The sequence below is a fragment of the Heptranchias perlo genome, chromosome 25, assembly GCF_035084215.1.
Source record: "Heptranchias perlo isolate sHepPer1 chromosome 25, sHepPer1.hap1, whole genome shotgun sequence".
Lineage (NCBI taxonomy): Eukaryota > Metazoa > Chordata > Chondrichthyes > Hexanchiformes > Hexanchidae > Heptranchias > Heptranchias perlo.
The window spans coordinates 33,682,582-33,691,503 of NC_090349.1; positions in this window are offsets into that span (position 1 = coordinate 33,682,582).

Sequence of the window (8,922 nt, forward strand, 5' to 3'; positions counted from 1 at the left end):
AATGACACAAAGATTGGTGGCATTGTAAGCAGTGTAGATGAAAACATAAAATTACAAAGCGATATTGATAGATTAGGTGAATGGGCAAAACTGTGGCAAATGGCATTCAATGTAGACAAATGTGAGGTCATCCACTTTGGACCAAAAAAGGATAGAACAAGGTACTTTCTAAATGGTAAAAGGTTAAAAACAGTGGATGTCCAAAGGGACTTAGGGGTTCAGGTACATGGATCATTGAAGTGTCATGAACAGGTGCAGAAAATAATCAATAAGGCTAATGGAATGCTGGCCTTTATATCTGGAGGACTAGAGTACAAGGGGGCAGAAGTTATGCTGCAGCTATACAAAACCCTGGTTAGACCATACCTGGAGTACTGTGAGCAGTTCTGGGCACCGCACCTTCGAAAGGACATACTGGCCTTGGAGGGAGTGCAGCGTATGATACCCGGACTTCAAGGGTTAAGTTACAAGGAGAGATTACACAAATTGGGGTTGTATTCTCTGGAGTTTCGAAGGTTAAGGGGTGATTTGATCGAAGTTTAAGATATTAAGGAGAACAGATAGGGTGGACAGAGAGAGACTATTTCCGCTGGTTGGGGATTCTAGGAGTAGGGAGCAGTCTAAAAATTAGAGCCAGACCTTTCAGGAGTGAGATTAGAAAACATTTCTACACACAAAGGGTGGTAGAAGTTTGGAACTCTCTTCCGCAAACGGCAATTGATACTAGCTCAATTGCTAAATTTAAATCTGATACAGATAGCTTTTTGGCAACCAAAGGTATTAAGGGATATGGGCCAAAGGCAGGTATATGGAGCTAGATCACAGATCAGCCATGATCTTATCAAAGGGTGGAGCAGGCACAAGGGGCTGAATGGCCTACTCCTGTTCCTATGTTCCTCACAATTATTTTCTCCAGAAACATATTCCAAATATCATTTGAACCTATTTGGTCTTCAACGACCTTCACGTCATTTATTCCACAATACTATTGTCCTCTGAATGAAAAAAATCGTATGACTTTCCTTCTTACTCTTGACCTAATATATTTTTATCTTGTGCGCCTTGGTATTTGATGTTAACAATTTTTATATCCCACTCCTCCCAAAAATAAGAGGAATATACTGTGAACAAAGCAAATGGGCACATACTTTTAACATCATAAACTATTACAGATGCAAATCCAAGTCCACACTCTGCAATCGTGTCATCGTCCTCCAGCTGTATGTGGCCATACAACAGATTGATGCGCTCGGGGGTCACATGGTCCGAGTCATAAGAGGTCCTTTCGATCTCGAAGGTCAGCTTAATTTTCACATCCTCTATCGTATCGTTCGGCTTCACCCCGACAGGGATGTGGCTCCCATCCACCAGCAAAATAGTTAACTCAAAGGTGTTTGATTCACCATCTTTGTCAGTCATTCTTATTTAAAGCAAGTAATGGGCATTTGCTTTAAAATAAGCGGCTGATGTTTTATTTATCGCGTAGCGCGAACAGTTTTTTCCCCCTATATCCAAGTCTGCCCGTTGTGAACGCTCGAGCTGCAGCTGCGCAGTCCTCTTCACCGCGGCAACAGGTCTTAGAAAGGAAGAGCACAGTCCCAGTGTTACGGAGCATGCGGTCTGACACGCGGTACAAACGGTCAAACCCTAGCGCGCGGTGAGTCTGTTATTTAAATGAAGGGATGCACGTTCAGGCTCGGGGGCGGGGATCATACCATATTGAAAGGAGAAAGAAAGAGGAATGCATCATATTTAAAATATTTTACACTGAAAAATATATAGTAATAAAAAGTAACATCAAATATTTACCTTGCACGGAGATGCACCGTCTTTTTATCACTTCCTCTTCCAACTCCGTGACGCCAATAATCTGGAGTATCCGACACCAGTTCCATTGAAAGCTTTGAAGGTTGCGACTTTGGACCAGTCAAATGTGGTAATTAAGGATATCATCTCTATTTTGGTATATTCCATGCAAGGTATAGATTTGCCGGAATAGCAACGTTGCAACATAAGGATAAACATGAAGGGACCAATGCCCCTTTTTAACATTCATAACATACCTCACAAGACTCCTAGGAGGATTCTGGATCACTGAATGATGGTTGTGTCTACTCCAAATATTGCAGGTAAACCTTCGACCGTATCTTCACTGCTGCAGATAGGGCAACTAAATCGTCCAGACCGGGTAGTTAAATCGTCCGGTCAGTAGGCTTGTAACACTGGGAGCTGGTAGGTAGCACAGATGATTTAGGATCCCCTCAGATAGGTCCAGAGACTTATAAGGCGCTTAAATTCTATGGTTCCCAATGCAACGGCAGAAGTGCAGCGGGGCAGGGCATTTACCTGCCAAAATCCGAAGAGCTGACCCTGCCAAAGGTCATCCGATTTCCATAATGCCGGTGGCACAAGAGTGTGAGTACCTTCAGCAGTAGGCCAGATACACAGGGAACAGCTCGGAGCAAGGGCACAATATCGTAATTTGAAGGACTTCAGGTAGTTATAGGAGTTACCAGTCACTTGCCACCCTCTTGGAAGAGGGAATGAAATGGCTGCTGCAACAGAAGGGAAAAGTTGAACATCTAACTTCTTGGGGGCTGATGTTGAAGTGCTGTTGTGCCAAATTAGAGAATGGAGGAATGTCATTGTATGGAGTATCAGGGAATTAACCATCAAATGCAACAGCAAAGGACATGTGGAGGGAGATGGCTGTGGCTGTGAGCGGGACCTGCAAAATCCCAAGGACCCCCTTAGAATGGATAGAAGTTTAATGATCTCACTAGGTCAACAAAAGTAAGTGTGTTGTCAAATGAATAACAGTATAGCTAACTGAATCACAGAGAAGTGATGGGTGTTCCCTGGCACAATAGTGAAGCAATACTGTTGGGATATCATATGGCACTATGTTCCTTGTCCCAGAAGAGAAATCACTTGGCAGTACACATATCCATTGTCTCAGATCTTGTAATGCATGCTAGTACATTGAAGTCTCTCATCCTAGGACCTTGCTCCCTTTGAACTATTAGAGATTAAGATTGAGAAATAATAAGGCAATTGATTTTACACAAACAAACCACTTATATTGCATCCATTTTATTAGTTCTGTCTGAAGTTAAAACTTATAATTAAAGACTGCAAAAGCAACTGACACTATCCAGAAATTGCTGGAAAAATAATGGTGAGTTCATGGCGCCCACCATTATTAGTGTGTAAAAAGAACAGGTACAAATACTGCAAACAAGAAATTGACACATGGTGAGACACAGAGCACAAGGAAGCAAGAGGATGCAGGTGTGGAAATGGAGCCTGATGTAGCTGAGCAAAGGCAGAAGACATGTCAGCCCCAAGGTGCAGATGATGATGTTGGAGGTCATGTCATGAAGACTAGCGTGTAGCATCAGATGCAGATGGAGGTTTATATGGCCTCTACCAGGTGTGCGGCAGATGGCTGGGATAGTGATGGAGTCCACTGCCCTGCTGTGCACCAACATCCAAGAAGGTTACAGCTCATTGCAGGGCCATGTGGAGAATGTAGCAGCTGCAGAAACATATGCAAAGCATCATCGGCTTCATGAGAGACCCAGGCAATACAGTCAACTCAGTGTGGAGGCACTGAATGAAAGAGTGCAGGTCTTGGGGAACTGTTTGAAGAGGTCAGTGTCAACTAGATTGCAAAGTAGACAAGGCAGGATTTCAGAGGGACTAGAGGATTTTCGGTTGATTCTCTCTCAGGGATTCACAAATCTTTCTGATTCTGTATCCTTTCTTCTGCTTATCGTTGGTAACAGAATCCTGTTCCCAATAACCGTGGAGTAGCTGGTGTATGCGCCTTAAGTGCTGCCACCTCTTGCGGCAGCAGCACAGAGGACCACTCCATCAGCTCCCTGCAGAAGCCTTCAGCTTTGCAGGACCAGGCTTGCCAAGAAGCCCATGACAGAGAGTCAGCCTGTCGATGTCCATTCCAGGACTTGGTGACCCTGAGATAAGGGCCACCTCCATCCCAGGAGGCTCATAATATTTTGAAGCTGCTGTATACATCTCGGATCCCAGGCCCTCAAGGAGCACATAGAAGGTGTTAGAATAGGGCAGAAGAAAGATTGCCTGGTCAGAAGGGTGTACACGGAGAAAAGAAAAACTAATGTTTCTGTAAGTAGTTGCAATAAATCACTGGAATATTTGATCTAAGGACTGCTTGATGTTTGGTTCTCTTGTATGATAATGGGGAACAGGTAATGTGCTGACATTGAAGCTCAGGATTAGGATGTGATAGCTAGCTGTGAGGAGCAAGATTTTACTTAAACCATAGAGAAGCTTGTGAGAGGAGGCAGATTGTTGATGGACTGAGACTTTCAAATAATAGCACTCTATTCATCTGTGAAGGTATCTCAAATGAGTATGGCTCAGCCGTTTAGCAGCAGTTGCCACAGCATCTGCTTCCTGTTCTTCATAGGCAGGTCTTCAGTGTCAAAAGTGTCATCTTCGGCCTCACTGACATTCTCTGGAACATCTGCAATCAGTCCTTTCTTGATTGCAAATTAATGAAACACACATGCTACCATAATTTGTAATATGAGACATTACTCCTCTGCTGAAGAACTACAGGACTCAGATCTCATATGTCCAGCTTTTAAGTGAAGCAGATCTCACATGTCCAGCTTTTAAGTGTGTAGACACAGAGGATGGTCTCCAAGAATGTGCAGTAGAAGCGGTTTACTACCCGCATCTGCGACACCATGATGATTGGCTTTGCAGTACTGCAGTCCACCCAGAGCTTGTGGCAGCTCCAGGCAGATCTGTATTATAGGCCCTTAAGAAATATGCACTAAAGACAATCTTAGTTTCAGCCATGGATCCTCAGACTGCTGCCATCGAGACCTTGGGAGCCAGATTGAAAAGGGTGATCTTGTCAAGCCTCCAAGCGATTAGGGCTGGGATTCAGATATGTTGGGATATATAAATAGCTAAAAGTAGCAACCTGATTTGATAATGCCATAAGGGGTGCAAGTACTGAGGTTAATTTCTAGAGGAATAGAATAAAAAAGCTGGGAGGTAATTATATATTTTTAAAATTAATTTTCAGGATGTGGGCGTCACTGGCAAGGCCAGCATTCATTGTCCATCCCTGAATGACTTGCTCGATCACTTCAGAGCTAGTTAAAAATCAACAATGTTGATGTGGGACTGTCGTCACATAAAGGCTAGACCATGTAAGGCTAGACCAGGTGAGGACAGCAGCCTTCCTTAAAGGATATTAGTGAATCATTTGGGGTTTTATGACAATCTGACAGCTTCATGGTCACTTTTACTGATACCAGCTTTTTAGTTCCTGATTTTTTAAAAAACTAAATTCAAATTCTCAAACTGCCATGATGGGATTTGAATTCACATTCTCTAGATTATTATTCTAAGCATCTAGATTACTAGTCCAGTAACATAATGTCTACACTACTATACCCATATATAGAATCTTGGTTAGACCACACTTGAAGTACTGTGTGAAGTGCTGGTCTTCATACTACAAAAGGATATTGAAGCCCTGGAAAAAGTGCAGAAAATATTTACAAGGATGTTACCAGAATTAAGAGGATGCAACTATCAGGAAAGATTGAGCAGGCTGGGGCTTTATTTTTCTCTGGAAAAGCGAAGACTGAGAAGTGACCTGATAGAGGTCATTAAATTATGGAGAGGTTCGCTAGGTTGGATGTGGAGAAACTATTTCCACTTGTGGGTGAGTCCAGAACAAGAGGACATAAATATAAGATAGTCACTAACAGATCAAATAAAGAATTTAGGAAGAATTTCTTTACATAGAGTGGTGAGAATGTGGAACTCGCTGCCACATGGAGTGGTTGAAGCAAATAGCATTGACACATTTGAGGGGTGGCTTGATGCATACTCAAAGAAGAAGGGAGTAGAGGGATATCGGGGCAGGATGGGAAGAGGTAATTAGTGTGGGAAGAGGCTCGAGTGGCATAGACCAATTGGGCCAAATGGCTTGTTTTTGTACTGTAGATTCTGTGTAATTATCTCTCAGGACTTCACTGTTTAATTGGTATCGTTGGGCTGCTTTCCTGCAGATCAGTAGCCATGTAAAGCAGTGCCCTGTACTAGTGGCATGGCAGAAATGTGCTCACATGATGCTGCTGACCACTCAGATGTGCCCTCCTGCCAGCTACTTTAGATGCCCACACGTGCAGAAAGAAAGCAAGGCCAGGATGCTTGTGCAGCAGCACAGGAGGTGTAGCCTAAAGCAGGTACCAGTCAAGACTTAGCTACCATGGGATGACAGCCAATTCAGTCTCGAGGCTCCTATTGGAATGCAGCAGCTAGCCACCTCACTTTTATTTGAGAAAAGTTTTAGAATTTTTCCTACTGATTGTAATTTCAGTGTATGTGTGAAAGAGAGAAAGACAGTTATAGAAGAGAAAAAGAGATATAAAGAGGCAGATAGATACAGAGAGAGGGAGCATGAATGAAAAAGAGTGAAAGACAAAGCAAGACATTTCTTCTCTGCCTGGCTCCAGAAAAATACTCTGGCCTGCTCCTAACCTGTGTGCAGCCTCCCTAGGTTCACCTCATCTCTGCCCCCTCCAACAACCAAAGAATACAATTGTCAGCCAGCTTTGCTAAGGAACCAGATGATTTTCTGCCCTCCACAATCGTTGAGCTGCATCGTTGAGCTGGTTTCATGCGCGCAGTTCGCTGGCTGCATGCAAATGAAGCTCGGGCCTCAAAGCGGTTACAATTGGCAGTCAGCGGGCACACTTCACCCGCCGACTGCCCATTATATGTCTAAACTGAAAATCGACCCACAAAGTGAAAGAACAGTGCTCCTAATTGGGGAAAAACAGACTATTGCCCATTTTATAATGTGTAGGTATAGAATGGGTATCATACGGGTGGGCAGCCCCTGACATTAAAAAGATCACAAGGGAGCATCACCCTCTTTTCCCCAAAATGTAATCCATGCCTGGATCAACTCCGGCTGTGTGTGTAGGATGTAGCCTGTAAAGGCAGAGAAATCTGCTTTGTAGGGTCTTCTTCATTCTTTGAATGATAGCATCTTCATTTTTATTTATTTATTATTCACACTTTAGGGAGGATGTCAAGGCCTTGGAGAGGGTGCAGAGGAGATTTATCAGCGTGGTACCAGGGATAAGGGCCTTCAGTTCTGTGGAGAAGCTAGAATTGTTCTCCTTAGAGCAGAGAAGGTATGGGGAGATTTAATTGACGTGTTCAAAATTGTATGGGGTTTTGATAGAGTAGATAGGGAGAAACTGTCCCCACTGGAAGAGGGTTGGTAACTAGAGGACACCGGTTTAAGATATTTGGCAAAAAAAAACAGGGAAGATGAAGAAAATTTTTCTTTATGCACCGAATTGTTATGATCTGGAATACATTGCCTGGAAGGGTAGTGGAAGCAGATTCAGTACTAACTTTCAAATGTGAATTGGATATATACTTAAAAAGGAAACATTTGCAGGGCTATGGGGAAAGAGCAGGGGAGTGGGGTTAATTGGATAGCTCTTTCAAAGAGCCGACACAGGCACGATGGACCGAATGGCCTCCTTCTGTGCTGTATGATTCTATTGCTGATTCCTCCCATTTTCTGTAAGCCCACTTTTAATTCTTGAAGCTCGCCAGTTTAATGAACTCATTAATTTCCAAATCTCACTTTATTAACTTCATTTCACTGATTTTCTGGCACAGCCATTTTAAAATTATGATTCCCAACTATTTATTAATCAATTAATTTCTAACTTCTATGCCTCATTTTACTTACCTCATTTCATTTGATTCTCTGGTCATTTTTATTTTGTGAATTCCTCCTAATTATTTCATTAATTTATTAATTCCCATGTTTGATAAAGTACCGCATGGTAGGCTTGTCATCAAGATTGCGGCCCATGGAATAAAGGGGGCAGTAACAACATGGATTCAGAATTGGCTAAGTGACAGGAAACAGAGAGTAGTGAACGGTTGTTTTTTGGACTGGAGGGAGGTGTACAGTGGTGTTCCCCAGGGATCGGTGCTGGGACCACTGCTTTTCTTGATATATATTAATGACTTGGGTGTACAGGGCACAATTTCAAAATTTGTAGATGACACAAAACTTGGAAGGGTAGGAAAAAGGAGGAGAGGCAATATAAACTAAAGGGCACAATTCTAAAAGGGGTAAAGGAACAGAGAGATCTGGGGGTATATGTACACAAATCGTTGAAGGTGGCAGGGCAGGTTGAGAAAGCAGTTAAAAAAGTATACGGGATCCTGGGCTTTATAAATAGAGGCATAGAGTACAAAAGTAAGGAAGTCATGATGAACCTTTATAAAACACTGGTTCGGCCACAACTGGAGTATTGTGTTTAGTTCTGGGCACTGCACTTTAGGAAAGATGTGAAGGCCTTAGAGAGGGTGCAAAAGAGATTTACTAGAATGATTCCAGGGATGAGGGACTTTAGTTACGTGGATAGACTGGAGCAGCTGGGGTTGTTCTCCTTGGAACAGAAAAGGTTACGAGGAGATTTGATAGAGGTATCAAAATCAGAGTAGATAGAGAGAAACTGTTCCCATTGGCGGAAGGGTTAAGAACCAGAGGGCATAGTTTTAAGGTGATTGGCAAAAGAAACAAACGTGAAATGAGGAACAATCTTTTTACACAGCGAGTGGTTAGGATCTGGAATGCACTGCCTGAGGGGGTGGTGGAGGCAGATTCAATCATTGCTTTCAAAGGGAACTGGATAAGTACTTGAAAGGAAAACATTTGCAGGGCTACAGGGTAGGGTGGGGGAGCGGGACTAGCTGGGCTCTTGCATAGAGCCAGCGCGGACTAGTTGGGCTGAATGGCCTCCTTCGGTGCTGTAACCTTTCTATGATTTTGCAAGTTCTGTCCCTCACTTCAATTTACAAGATCACAAGATAATT